This window comes from Stylophora pistillata, chromosome 9, assembly GCF_964205215.1.
Source record: "Stylophora pistillata chromosome 9, jaStyPist1.2, whole genome shotgun sequence".
Taxonomy (NCBI): Eukaryota; Metazoa; Cnidaria; class Anthozoa; order Scleractinia; family Pocilloporidae; genus Stylophora; species Stylophora pistillata.
The window spans coordinates 4,848,759-4,863,774 of record NC_142527.1 but is presented as its reverse complement, the minus strand read 5'-3'; the positions used below and the strand labels follow the sequence as shown (position 1 = coordinate 4,863,774).

General features: G+C 37.9%; 3 protein-coding genes and 2 pseudogenes across 12 annotated transcripts in view; 3 read left to right on the top strand and 2 right to left on the bottom strand.

Moving 5' to 3' along the window:
- LOC111338478 (tolloid-like protein 1) overlaps positions 1-15,016 on the top strand; it is a 104,245-nt gene that overhangs the window by 47,821 nt on the left and 41,408 nt on the right. The gene's annotated exons all lie outside the window — the stretch shown is intronic.
- LOC148722890 (uncharacterized) overlaps positions 1-15,016 on the bottom strand; it is a 22,183-nt gene extending 7,167 nt beyond the window's left edge. For 4 of the 8 annotated variants that reach the window (XR_015991974.1, XR_015991976.1, XR_015991975.1 and 1 more), the window contains exons 1-3: positions 2,464-3,274; positions 649-751; positions 142-362 (exon numbers count right to left, since the gene is read on the bottom strand). The gene's annotated coding sequence lies outside the window, so the exon portion shown is untranslated. Of the gene's footprint in view, positions 1-141; positions 363-648; positions 752-2,463; positions 3,275-14,999 lie in introns of those variants that run through there. The other 4 variants (XR_015991973.1, XR_015991972.1, XR_015991971.1 and 1 more) reach the window with 4 other exon arrangements.
- LOC111347463 (uncharacterized) overlaps positions 7,266-15,016 on the top strand; it is a 35,206-nt gene continuing 27,455 nt past the window's right edge. For 2 of the 3 annotated variants that reach the window (XR_015991970.1, XM_088734149.1), the window contains exon 1: positions 7,266-7,481. The gene's annotated coding sequence lies outside the window, so the exon portion shown is untranslated. Of the gene's footprint in view, positions 7,482-7,704; positions 9,209-15,016 lie in introns of those variants that run through there. The other variant, XR_015991969.1, reaches the window with a different exon arrangement.
- Positions 8,452-12,242, top strand: LOC111347465 (uncharacterized; annotated as a pseudogene).
- LOC148722891 (uncharacterized) lies at positions 12,433-13,548 on the bottom strand (annotated as a pseudogene).

Genomic DNA, 15,016 nt, shown 5'->3' with positions numbered 1-15,016 from the left:
TCATCTTCTAGCTAGGGAGTGATTAAAATAATGTACAACATGCAATGCGCATGTATTCGTGGGATCATAATGCACATGATGAAAGGTTTCATCAACATGAAAAACTACTGGATAATTAGGCAGTGCATTTACTGCTCTTACCATTCTTGGTTGTAACGAGGGCCTTAACAGTTCAACGGCTTCACAAAATTCTCTGAGGGAAACTTTGCAGTGCAAGAACACTGTTTCCATCAGATCCATTAAATAAAATGTGAAGGCTGTGGCAGGTTTATCAGGAGATGCTGGCCACAAGTTGTTCTTTATTAGTGTTGTGGTTGGGTGATAGCAGTTACAAAACCAAACGTTTTTTGAATACTGATTGCCTACAATTAAAAATAAAATGATAACTGAATGAAAACTTGAAAGGGATGTTATTTATTTCAAAATGAATTCCAAAAAGATTCTATTATAATCAAAAAAATAATGTGCTGCTTAATCTATGGAATGCAACATATATGAAGATGATATGGTCATCATCAGTGTTGCATATATCTATACTAATCAGCAGACCAGGACAAGAGCACATGACTACCTTATCTTTAGTTAATAAAGTACCTTTTAGTTTCTTCAATTACAGATTATTATGTGCAAAGCTAAAAATTATCATACCGTGCTCATCAATACACACAATGTCTCTTGCTTCGGCAGATCCACAGTTGCATTGGAAACCTAATGGTAATCCGTTGACCATATAAGGGGTGAACATCCCCTCCTGAAATTAATTAAAATATACAATAACATTACTTACTTTTAGATGAGACACCAGCAATATATTAATAAATAGTAATTATTATATGGCTGTGTCTCACGAAGACCGAGAACTACCAAATTCACAAATTTGATCAATTGGCTGAAATCAATGTTGAAAGCGGTCTAGATTTTCCCATCTAGACCAGCATCTACACCAGTCTAAGAAAAACAGGTAAAAAGTATATAAAAAAACGGCATATAAGACACAGCCATGTAATAAACATCTTATTAACTGAGCTACGTCAGTCTGTATGGGAGAATCTTGACCTTGGTCACTGGTACAGACCTCACTGTATTCGGTCTGTACTGGTGATCTTGGTCAAGATTCTCCCGTACAGACCTCCCGCTCGGTTTATAAGAACTACACGAAAAGGGGTACAATGAATATTTTGATTCATTGCACTACAGACAGCATGACAGCTGAATTGACAATATACTCTATGTTACACAACAACAACAACAACACCTTGAATGAGTCATAAGTACATATTTACAAAGAATGGATTACAATTAAATAATTACATTCAGGTAGAGGCCTAACTAATAACTAAAAGAGCTAATGAGGTGTTAGGACCTTTACCTATTTATTAATTAAAGGTACAAAAAGAATATGAAAGGAGTATTGCACTAACATGACATGAGCATACTCGCACAACACAGAAACAACACAGACACAAAAACTACACAATTATGGCAAATCTCTGATAGTTGAAAAAAACATAATCAATAAGAATCCAGGATTTTTTCCTTGATACAAGCTTTAAACATTTTTAGCAAAGAAACAGTTTGTAATAGTTTCTCTACTGAGTTCCATATTTTTGTGCCTATGAATTTGATAATGAATTTGCCATAATTTGTTTTTGCTTTTGGAAGATACAAGTTTTTCTTTGCAGCAGATCTTGTTTGATAATTACACCAGGTTTATATTCGTATAATTTTTATTTGGATGAAAATTAAAACTTTTGTTATTTTTTAACTACTTTATTCATATATTCCTTAATAACTGATATGCAATAGATCAGCTTACAAAAAAGGGGCTAGAATAATAATGTCAAACAAAAGTTGGTCCCAAAGCAGTTCGATCGTCCCCCATTTTGAATATTTGAGAACATGCAAATAATCATAGTAATAATAATAATAATAATAATACTAATAATAATAATAATAATAATAATAATTAAAAGAGAAATTGTAAGAATGTAGAACATGAGAACTGTGCAGGTGGTACCAATTGTTGTAGGATCATTGGGAAGTGTAACAAAAAACTTGGACAAGTGGTTGGGAAAATTGAACGTCAAAATTAGTATTCCGTTACTTCAGAAGACGACGTTACTGGGAACAGAAAGGATTTTGGGAAAGGTGTTGGATACCTAGAGTGAAGAGAAAATCCTAAAGGACCCCTGGTCACGGGCTATGACTCGCTCCCTTAGGAAACAATCCGGAAAAAGATCATCCAGTTCGTTTACTATAAAAACATCTTTATTTAGGCACGATAATGTTTAAAGCTGAACAGCTTGTGGGGTCGTGTGTAAATGCATATAAACTCTAAATTAAATAAATTCAAATGATGATGGTTTTTGAGGAGAGGGGAAAACTGGAGTACCCGGAGAAAACCTCTCGGAGCAGAGTAGAGAACCAACAAACTCAATCCACTTATTACATTTCGAACCTCACCTTCCATTTTTCCAAAACATGAAAATGGTTCCTCACACTGTGCAAAATATTAGCACATTCAAGGCAGAAATACTGCTTGGGGCCACAATATTGACATCGCAGTGTTGCTGGTTCTTGGAGGCAGTAAACACAAGTTGTGTCAGTCGGAAAACAGCATTCCTCCACATAAGAATCAAACAACTGTCTTCTTATGTTGTCCCATTTCTGGATGTTGGCGATATGTCTTTTCTCGTACGAAGATAGACCAGAACCGTTCTCACTAAACTCCTCAAACGAGAAAGGTTCGACGATCTCAGGTTGTTCATTTTCAACTGAACAGGTTCGTGGGGTACGAAGCGTGGATTCCGCCGTTAGCGAAAAAGTTTTCCTCGATTTCTTTCCACTTTTGTCTACAAAAGTAGCGTCGAAAGATAACGGCTTAAGCCGCTTTCTGCTCATTTGAAATTATGTAAATAAGCCACCGTCGATAAAACACACGCTGGATAAAACAAAGGAGGAATAGCTCCTGTTGATAGAACGACCGAAATGAAATCTGGTAATGTTTGACAACGAGAATGCTAAGAATGTATTTTGAAGTGGCCTGAGCCCAACAAGGGAAATTTCTTTCTCCGGGATGAGGCCATTTCCTCTGAGAGAACCGGGTGCTCGAGAATGGGTCGGCTCGTGAGTTCCTCCGGAAACATCCATCTGCTTGTCCCGCGAACTGCTTATTAGTCTACAAACTTAAACCAAAACGATGAGTGGCCTGGTCTGAGCTTACAGCCTACAATCGCCCGCAACATACTGGTTTCACCCTTACGCCGCCATGTTAAATTCCGAAGTTTACAGTGCGGTCGGGAGATGACGTCACTACGATGATCGGAAAATGCTAATCATTCGGGTCTACTTCACCCGATGTTATCTATTGCCGACGTCCAGAACATTCGGCTTTCACTTTCAACGTGATAAATATTTCATTATCATGATCAAATAACTAATGTTTAACGTGTTTTAAAACGTGCAATTTTCAGTAGTCTCTCGCTTTGCCATTAAAAATGAACAGTCAATTGAATTTTTCAGGCGAATTTCTTGTATGAGATCTCGGGAGTGAAAGGGTTAATATTTCCTGTTTTTTTTTATGACAAATTTAAAAAAAGTCCATTTCTCAATCCTTTCATTGTTGTGACCATGACTGACTGTGTTGCAAATGTACTTATATCCACACCAACGCGTCAAGATGCAAACGACTCAATTTTTGTTTTACGACCATGATGCAACGCAATCAGAGTGCGCACACCGCCTGTATCCACTCAGTAAGTCAAGTGAGAGTCCGGTGCAGGGGGGGAGGGGAGTCGTATGAGACGGAGGGGGAGGGGAGTCGTATGAGATGGATATTTATAGAGGAACATATTTTGGGGAGAGGAGACTGCGGTGTTTACACGTTAACGGTGCTATATCTGAGAAAGTTCATAAGTGAGGGGAAACCAATGTACAACTGTTCAAAAATTATTTAATAATAATAACAATAATAATAATAATAGATTTATACCGCGCCAGTATCCTACTGTTCAAAGGCGCCTACAAAAACTTTAACATTAACACTTAAGACAGCTAATATTAATTATTAAAGGCTTTTCTAAAAAGAAAAGTTTTTAATCTACGTTTAAAAACAGACACAGACTGAGCATTTCTAATTTCATTTGGCAAAGCATTCCACAATGATGGTGCTGCTACAGAGAAGGATCTTGCGCCATATGTTTTCAAGTTCTAGGATGGAGAAACCAGAAGGTGCTTGGATGATGAGCGTAGTTGACGCGATGGGGTATAAGATGTAAGCAAATCACAAATGTACGACGGTGCCAAGTTGTTAAGTGCCTTGTAGGTTATAAGTAAAATCTTAAAATGATACGTTGATTAACGGGAAGCCAATGAAGATTGAAAAGAACAGGCGTAATGTGATCATGCTTTTTTGTAAGTGTGACGAGGCGCGCCGCGGCATTCTGGACGTGTTGTAGCTTTTTTATAGTGTAGGCTGGTAGGCCATACAAAAGGGAATTACAGTAATCCAGCTTCGAAGATACAAACATATGAACCAGCAATTCCGTAATGGTCGCTGAAAGATATTTCCTGATATAGCTAATATTTCGCAAATGATAAAATGTACATTTGCAAATGTCAGTAATATGATCCTTAAAGCAAAAATGGCTGTCGAACATAGTGCCGATATTCCTCGCCTTTTGCACGGAATGGATAGTCACTATGTCCAGATTATTAGTAATATTTTAGAAAATTTTATATAAAACCGTGGACTAAAAAAGGCCTTGAATTTTAAACGATGGAGTAACTGAGAATTGGTGATTTAAAACGGAATGTGAAACTGGCAAGGGGGTAGTAGGATCCTGAGGCTGGTCAAAAACATCTGTTTGAAAAAATCTGTGGATAGAAGTTCTAGCTTTAACAAAAGAAGCGATAACTTATATATTAGTGAAATCTGTTATAGTTTATATAAAATGGAGGAAGTAAGTAATATTTATAAATAATCTTGATGTAATTTTTCCAAATAATATCTCTACACGTATGATGCACGATCCTCGCAGTAGATAGCGCTATTTAAGCAATAGCGAAAAGCAGACCTGAAAAAAATCAGGCCTGTACGGGATTCGCACCACTGACCTCTGCGATACTAGTGCAGCGCTCTACCAATTGAGCTAACAAGTCAACTAGGAGCAGGCCGTTAAGTTGATTCGTAATAAACCCGTGAAAGTGATAAATCAGATACAATGAAATATATGAAGTTCATACGTATCTAATACCGCAGTTCAAAATATATGAACTTCATATATTTCATTGTATCTGATTTATCACTTTCACGGGTTTATTACGAATCAACTTAACGGCCTGCTCCCAGTTGGCTTGTTAGCTCAATTGGTAGAGCGCTGCACTAGTATCGCAGAGGTCAGTGGTTCGAATCCCGTACAGGCCTGATTTTTTTCAGGTCTGATTTTCGCTATTGCTTAAATAGCGCTATCTACTGCGAGGATCGTGCATCATACGTATCTAATACCGCAGTTCAAAATATATGAACTTCATATATTTCATTGTATCTGATTTATCACTTTCACGGGTTTATTACGAATCAACTCAACGGCCTGCTCCCAGTTGGCTTGTTAGCTCAATTGGTAGAGCGCTGCACTAGTTTCGCAGAGGTCAGTGGTTCGAATCCCGTACAAGCCTGATTTTTTCTGGTCTGATTTTCGCTATTGCTTAAATAGCGCTATCTACTGCGAGGATCGTGCATCATACGTATCTAATACCGCAGTTCAAAATATATGAACTTCATATATTTCATTGTATCTGAATATCTCTACAGTTGGTGCCCCATACAAGCGATGGGACTTTATCAAATATCACGCGGGCGTATAAGTTTCTCCGTGCTGGTTTGCTACTGATAGAGAAAGGATGGCTGGAAAAAAGAAGGGCTTGTAACTGGTCGGGAAAAACCCCTTTCGGTCTCGCAATTATTAAAGATAAAGAAAACAAAAGATCTGTCGTCACAAGAATGACTTCAAATAAGCGTCATATAAGGAACCGCTCGACCAATCAGATTGCTGGAAACTCTTCGACACCGATATTTATATATAAGAGAGGGTGCTAGGGTGTTTAAATGTTAACGGTCTTATACCTGAGAAACTTCGTAAGCGTAAGGGACACCAACCTACAACTGTTCAAAAATTATTTGGAATCATAATATCCAGATTATTGATAATATTTTCGAGAATTTTATATTAAACCACGGACTAAAAAAGGCCTTAAATTTCAAATGATGAAGTTCCTGGGAATTCGTAATTTAAAAAATGTGAAACAGGCTGAGTGGGCAATGGGCTCCTGAATAGGCTGTTCAATAGTTTGAAAAAACCTGTGGAGAGCAGTTTTAGCTTTAATAAAAGAAGTGATAACTGACAAATTATGTTTCTTGCAATAAAATGAAATGTGTCATAGCTTATATAAAATGGAAAAAGTAAGATTTAGAAATAATCTGAATGTTATCATTCCAGATAATTTTTGTACAATTGGTGCCCCATGTAAGCGATGAGACTTTCCCAGATTGCCAGTTTTCGCTGTCGCACTATCATCAAAACTATTCACTAAATAAATTCGAGAATCAAAGAGACAAAAGGTGATTATTCAAACAGTCTCGCAAGGATTCAGGTCTGTGCGATGTTTTGCGGGGGAGATATTCGTAGTTGTCTTAAAGCGCTCATAAACATTTACATGAGTAATCATTCTCCTACAAGGTCAGGAATGTTCAGACTGCGAAATCCCAATTGACAAGATACTTTTTTAACCTCGGTGACAGCTTTCTCGGCTGCCATTTTAACATAGGGCCTGATTACATGAGCCGAGCTGGCCCGGTTAGCCGGGCTGATTTCTTTTGTTTTCACGCCTTGGCGAACACCAAAACAAAAGAAATCAGCCCGGCTAACAGGGCCAGCCCGGCTCATGTAATCAGGCCCATAGTGTCAAGCAAAAGCTTTGAAGTTTAACCTCGCTTTCTAGCGTGACGAAAAACCCTATCTAACTAAAAATGATAAAAAGATAGTCTTTATCTGTTCTAATGACTAATCTAACTAAAATCTAGAAGGATTAATAATTCCTTATTTTTTTAATATTCTGGCGTCACGTGAAAACCAAAAATATCATGCTGGCTTCTAATTAAGTTTAGCGTGCAAGTATGCAACTTTGCGTGCAAGTATGCAAAAAGGGGAAAAACCCCTTTCGGTTTCGCAATCGTTAAATATTGAGTAAACAAAAGATCTCTGGTCACAAGAATGACTTTTTGACCTCTCTATTCTCGGATAACGGAGGCGATTATCATGCTATTGGGTATATGACGCAGAAAGGCGGGTGATCTGCTAACCTCCGCGAATCCACAAATTTCTTGTTTCGTATAGGACTATATTCACTCTTGTTTTTTCTGAACTCTTACTCAACCCTTTGGTCCGTTCGGGGAAGAATTCTATGGAATCACAGTAGGATAGGTAGGTAAACTTGTGTGATTTACTTGAGGTGCATGGTTGTTAGGTTTGCAATTAAAACACGCAAACACACAATTAAGGTACGGTATGTGTGGTGTGGCAACAACTTCGCTCGCCAAAACTGACAACGAAACGCCTAAAAGTCGAACGTATGAGATCTTTCAATGATCTGTTTGCATTATACCATATTTTTCATTATCTGTTGCAATTTAATCTGTTACGGTAGAGGATCAAAGATATTTCAGCAAGTCAAAAGCAACACAGTTCAGCTACCGGAAGAGATGGTTAACTATTCTGGTAGCTATTCGGGAGGCGCTTAGCTTTGTGAAGTTGTTAAACAGACAAGCAATGCTTTAAACACAACACCCGCCGTCTTAGCTGATAACGACTCAGACGAACATGCATGATTCATGTAACTGATAATGAAACTAACTTGCAAGTCGCGCGTAATAGAGCCAATTCGTATAACCCGTCACGCCGGGTCAGCTGTCGGCAATTTTTGGTCACGCCATGTCGCCAAAGATGGCGATATGGCCGTTGTCATAAGTTATGGCCCTGGAGACTAGTTTGGAATGGTATATATAATGCTCGCGTTGCTGTTTGGGAAAGCATTATCCTGCAAAAATAAGAAGAGCAAGCTTTATTTTGATACCAAATTCAACGGCAAAAGTTAAATATGTGAATTTTCCTTCTTCTTCGCTTTTGCCTTATCATGGAGCCGTGAGGAACTGCTCTAAAAATGGCTAACTTCAGCTTCAAAAGGCTTTTTCGTTCTTCTGAACATAACATCAAGTGTTGCAAAAATGGAAACTACAAACCTTCGGTTAGAAACGTATGTTTTTCGTTTTGGGGATTTCGTTTTACTTTTTCAGAAATATTGCTTTTTTATGAGTGGTTTGTGTCACACTTGAGTATGAACAGACCGGTACTGAAATGATCAAGACTTACTTTTCGAACCTTCAACACCAGTGATATGCCTCTCAGGCGAAAGCAATATAACCGCTTTGCTGTTGGGCAATACAACAAGGCAAGGAAAAGCTTGCAGGATGAGTTCGCCAGAGAGAAAGCCAGCCTTTCTCAGCTTTCGAAAGAGGTGAAAACACTCCAGCGAAAAGCTTAGAGACTGGATGATAAGGTAAACACGGGGCCGAATTTAAGAATGACGGCCTTCTGTTGAAATGAAATTAATACCACTAGAATCCGTTCTCGCTACTGTATGATTTCCCTAACTTATTATAAGGGTAGTCTTTGAAATCTATCGTTGATTATTTAGTCTATATGTTTCACTGTTTAGTCCCTTATCAGCTCTTTATTAAAACACATGGGCCTCACTTTGTAACATAAACCAAAAAGAAATTCTTCCAAGACAATCATAATACGAATAGTCGTGCAGGTGAGGAGAAATCAGGTTTTGATCTGGTAAACACTGTTTCGTGCTTATTTTTGTTGTTGAAGCCCAAGCAAACCAAAATTACCAAATTTAAAAGGAAAATGCACAGTACTGCATGCAATTTAAGATTGTTGTAATATAATTAGCATATATCTACATGCATAAACACAGAATCTTTTAGCTCTGCAAGTTTTGACAGTAATGTTTTTGAGACATTTTATTAACAGATTAAAGTTGTAAAATGTGGAGACTTTTAAGCTTAGGGAATATTTTCAGACTGAGAGTCAACAAAAAGAAGCTCACACCCCAGAAGGAGAAATAAAGATATGTTGTTATGTCATGTTTGTTTGAAAATAATAATTATAGGAGGGAACAAGAGAGGTCAGGGTATTCTTTATGATACTGGATAATTCTCTTATTTTTATGCTGCGATGATAACTTAAACATAATATGCAATCTTGAATATGTATATTGCAAGGATACTTTCTGGATTACAGTATTAGATGTGGCTATTGTCTCAAGTGTACAACACCATTCTATTTGAGAATTCAGAATTAGAAGCTATGAAAAAATAACAAGGCATATTCAGTTGTCTCATTTTTGTAAACAGTGACTCATGTGTGTCCACCAACTGACACTGTCTCACCTAAGACACTACAGCATAGATGTAAAGAAACATTTGAAGCTGCCATGAAGATTCATGGAGAAACAATTTCCAATAAAAGACCTGCACTTGATGGTCTCTTCCACATCACATCTAAAAAGTGCAAAACCAGTGTTCTAGGTGATTATCTAACAGTAAGGTTACAAATTATATCATCAAGCAATGTAAAAAAGAACAGTTGGCAGAATTTGAATGTTCAAAAGATAATGTATTGCGTAGCATAGCTAGTTATTATACATCTGGGGTAATGGGGTAAAGGAAATACCAAGCTGTGAGGCTAGCATCATCAATGAAGTCAAGTGATGCTAAGAGGGGAGGGGAGGGGAGGGGGTAAGAGAGCTATCAAGTTTATTGTCAAACTGCCCTATACCAAAACTACTTACTTACAATTCTCTTGTAAATGAAATTAAGAGGATTGATGTGGGAAAGGTCTATTCCATTGAAGAAGAATTCTCTACAGACATTGATGATGAGAATATTAATGGGTGCTTTAGAGACTTAAGAGAGTATTTGCCCCGATTAGCAAAATTTTATTGGAACATGCAGGGGAAACCCAAAGGTGCATTAAAATGGTTTGGAGAAACAGAGGGTAGGTTTCTCGTTGCATTTGGGGGGGAGGGGATGGATGCACTTTTGGTAAAAATGAATCTGCTTGTTTATTCCTTATCAGCTTTCTTAATGTTGGAAAGACAGTGGCATCCAGCAGTGACAATTTTTTAGTCTTTGGGGGTAATGTAGAGGAGACCTCCCTTGTTGTGAAAAAGTACATAAACTTTGAATGTAAACAAATTAGGGGTCAAGAGGGATGTGTATTTGAAATTAATGGTTTACATGTGTCATTTCATTTTGAAGAGCTTCCTAATGACATGAAAATGTTAGCAATGCTTGGTAGAGAGCTTAGTAATTCTGCTACATTTTTTCCAACTTTTACAAATGTAAGTGCAAAAGACTATACTGATTTAGGGGGGACATTTGGCTCCAGTCCTTCATGTAAATGGAAGCCCTGGCAGTATTCCAATAGACTTAAAGATGCTAAGGCTGTAAGGCCTCACTGGAAGGAAAACCTTTGTCGACGAAAAACAAGAGGTCCAAGGTTACTGATTTTATAGCTCGTCAAAAGAGCCGTCGAGAATATATTCCTTTGGTGGGTAAATTAATTGATAAAGCTCATGTAGAGCCTCTTCACCTCAAAAATAATGCTTGGGGATATTTTTTCAAAGTGCTGTTGAATGAGGCAGTGGGTAAGTCCTACATACCATCAACATGCAAAACATTTGCAGAGGCTCCAAAGGATACCTCTTTGGAGAGACTGGTCACTGCACTTAAATGTGAACTGAAGGCTGGTCGCCTAGCTAAAAAGGCTCGTAAATGGTTTGACGAAACACAGGGTAAGCAAGGGGATTTGCAGTATCGCTTTACAGGAAAAGAGTAACGGTTGTTTTGTCACAACTCTGCAAGGTTGCTGACATTTTTGAGGCAGGACAATGACAGTCCAAAACAAAGACAGAATTTGCTTTCCCTAGCTTATATTGGTGTAAGACTGAAGGATTTGTGCCCAATCATCAATCGATTTGAAGTGGAAGATACTCATCTTGAGCAACTTCAGCAATTGGCAAAAGAGTACTATCGTGCCAATGCACTACTGTTACCCACCTCAGTAAATCCCACTATCTGGACCATTGGCCATGTTGTGCCTGCTCATGCCAGGCAGGTCCATGATAAATATGGTCAACTAAGGTCTTTTAACCGTAACAATGGAGGGCAGAGAAGCCAAACATATAGCTTTACAGAAGTTAAGTGCAAACACGACATACCAACATCGATGAGCTGAAATTTTCAGGCATGAATTTATTATGTTGGTTTGGTTACCTGAATAGCATCATGAACCTTGTTCTTGCACTCCTAGTAAAAATTTTTACATTCCTCAAAGAGTTGTTAATGACAGTAACAATTGCTACTGTGGACTACATAAAGTTGATCCCTCTGATAAGAGCTGCTGTTTATGTAGTGATCACCTCATGACACTGTTTCACAAAAGTGTGAAAGAAAAAATTGCTGCAGGATTATCCTAGTTTCAGAGAGTGTTAATACAATCAATCAAAGGTTAAGTTAGGTACATGAATTGATAAATGAAGTCACCAAGAGTGCTTTTAGAGCATGCAGTTATTGTAATTAACTGTTGTTTCCTTTTTTAATTCACTTAAAACTCAGCATTTTAATAAGTAAATCAGTTGTATAACAAATGAAGGGAAATATATTAATTTATGATATTTTGCTGTGATTTATTGCAAGACACAAATGACCTTTATAAAGCACTGATCATATCTTACGAAAGGGGTAAATCTCTAAAAGACATGCCTGTAAGAGAAAAACTATAATTTGAAGGCTTAGATATCGTGACACAATCACAAAAACCACACTGGAAGTCTGTGCAGGCCTGTTTTTGACTTCCTTTTAACTTTACGGTAAGACACTTGTGATTGCTTAAAGGAAAATGATAAATATAACAGTGCTGTTGCTATGAAAACAGTGAACACATACATGTAATTATAAAAGACTTTGAAAAGTTTTGTGTGCAGTGATCAATTCAACCCCTAATTGAAAGGCTCCACAAAACTAATTTTGTTAAGGTTTACAGTCTCTATCTTCTATGTGAATGGTATTCTATCAGAAAAATAGCCATTAAAAGTTTCTATAGTTTCACTGTCAATGATAGCATAACAATACAGTACCATAGCTATTGCCCTACAAAGTGGATGTCTCAGAAATAACAGATTCCTAGTGCCTTCAGTTACTGCGTGTTATTAGAATATTAAAATATGACTGATATTAGAAAGCATTGGTGAATTTGTGTCGCTACATTCTATCACAAAATGTTAACAGTACATGACTCCTTCAGCCAAGTTGCAAGTTCCCAGTTTATTTTGCACTATATTCAAATTAATACAGTATAAGATGACATATACAACTAGGTGAAGAAAATAATGACAAGTAGATAACATGCAGGTTTGTATATGTGTGCAGAGTGACCAGAGTAGCCACAGCTGTTGTGTTGGTCACTGTCCCTAAAGTAATAGACTTAAAACTTCTCGAAGAAGAAGAAGAAAAGAAACTTGTATCAGCTTGCTCCAGGTGCTCTATAACATATTTAGTTTTTAACTGGGGAAACAGGGATTACATAAGTGCTATAACAGGTCCAATTGACTGAACACCAAATACATCAGCTATAAGTTAATTGTATCAAAACACTTAAAAATAGTTTGTATATTTCACAATAAAATCAAAAAGAGAAGGTAATTTGATGCCTTATATTTGTTATTACCCATGAAAACTGTATCCAAACTCATTCTAACAGCCATAATTGTAAGCGAGAGTTACCTGCTTTCGCTTGCGATTAAAGGCTGGTACAAAAGGCCTCTCCCTGCTCACAAGCACCTCTGCCTTAAAGCCTTTACGTTTCCCAAAATGTGTTTTTTAGCTTTCTGACAACTTCACTCATAGGGAGGCCAGAAAACTTCGAAAAATCACGGAGGATACGATTTCTTTGGCAGTATTTTATTGTACTTTCCTCCACTGAAACTCCAAATGTTGAAGGTGCCCCTTGCACAGACTTCATCATTATATCAAATACTTCTTGAGGGAGGTCATGCTTTACCACAATGGTCCAGCGATTTGAAGCCTTTGGGTTTGCGGACGTTCGCCTCCCTATCCTATTTAGCCACATCAGAACTTCTGATGAGATCATGGGCCAGGCTGGGATGGAAGACATTAGAGCCCTATCCATACCATGGACTCCATCTTCGTGTAGACATTCGTTAACGACTGACAAACTGCCTCCTTTAAATCCAAAAAATACGGAATGGAAGGCCGTAGAACATTAAATTCACGTATCGAACTCTCCAAAACATCCGCGAAAGTAACTTCCAAGCCTTCACCCTCCACGATTTCTACACTTTCCACAGAAACTTGTTCAATAATATTTGCTCTCGGGAAAAGCATTCTCTCCTAGCCGCCATTTTGTTTTGGGAATGTCCGCTGATTTGACCGCGGTAGCCAAATGGGGACTTTTTCGAGACAGCTGACCCGGCGTGCGTTCGTTATATGCTAATGAACCGTTCGTTATATGCTAATAAACCGTTCGTTATATGCTAATAAACCGTTCGTTCCAGGCAAATGAGTAAGAACAATTAAAAACAGTTGTGAACATTTATTCGATCAACCAATGCTACAAAGAGTAAAGTCACAAAAATCAGCAAAAAGGCAGGTATATTCAAAAGCACTACACGTATGCGTGCACCTCCGTGACCTTTTTGCTCCACAGAATGTTCTTGGTTCGTTGTTAGCTAAAACAACACTTGTTTTGAACAAACCAACGTGCGTCTAACGTTCTCGTAAGTCGTGACCTGTTTGGACACGCACTAAATGCTAATAATTATAAGATAAATAGACAGTCGAATCCATAAACATTCACTCGATTTAACGAAATTTCGCCAAATCTGCCATTTTTGCTACTGCGTGCAGTTCTGTACCTAAGTGGTTTAGCGTGGCCTGTTTTCTTATTGACAACGATATTCGTCATCTCAGTGTTCAAATTTTTGCGGACTCCATAGGCTAATAAAAAAAAAAATGTCCTACTTCTTCCGGCCCCCAGTGTTTTACTTATCCCATCTCAAGTCGTACGTAGTATTTTTGTCTTTGTGGTGGAGGACTTCGAATAATCACCACATGGAAAATAGCTGGACAGGTGTGACTAAAGTGAACTGATCAAAATGCAGAAAATGGAATTCTGTTCTGAATGTTTCCAATCGGCCACGAGTGAACCTTAGAATGCGATGTGGAAATGATTTCGCTCGCTCGAGGCAAAACAAAACCCCTAAACATCGAACGAAATAAATTATATGAACTAAAATCATGTTTCTTGTTATCTGAGACGTTTAAGGAAATCGAAAGTATTCCGGTTCAGTTTCTGCCGTGATTGATAGTTTTCGTAGGCGTGCAATCCGTTTTATCAGGAAAACTAAAAATTTCCGGTGGAAGTCAGAGGATGAAAAGATTCACCTAGAAGTAAATTATAATTTTACCTGTACGTGACACAAACGATTAGAGGACTGAGGCCAGAAAAAATTACAAAATTGGCTTAAAATATCTCTAAAATTTTGCAAACTAAATTCACGATGCATATCGCCTATTCCCCTCCTCCCCTCCCTGCATGTTTCTGCGCCAGTACCTTAACTGGCACTCATATACTTTGTTAGTTAATGCTGAGATGTTCGCGCTGAATGAAATATCGAACACTCGAGTGAAAATCATTATCATATCGTGTGACTGCAGGGGGCCCTCAAAAGCGGCGTGTCTGGTCGTTTCTTCGAAATATAAAGAAATGTAAGGGAGAACATTGAAGAGTCGTAATATCGTAAACTTATATCGAGGAATGTCTATGTTAGGCTCAAAATAAATATAAACCTACCTCACTTGCTGTGTATT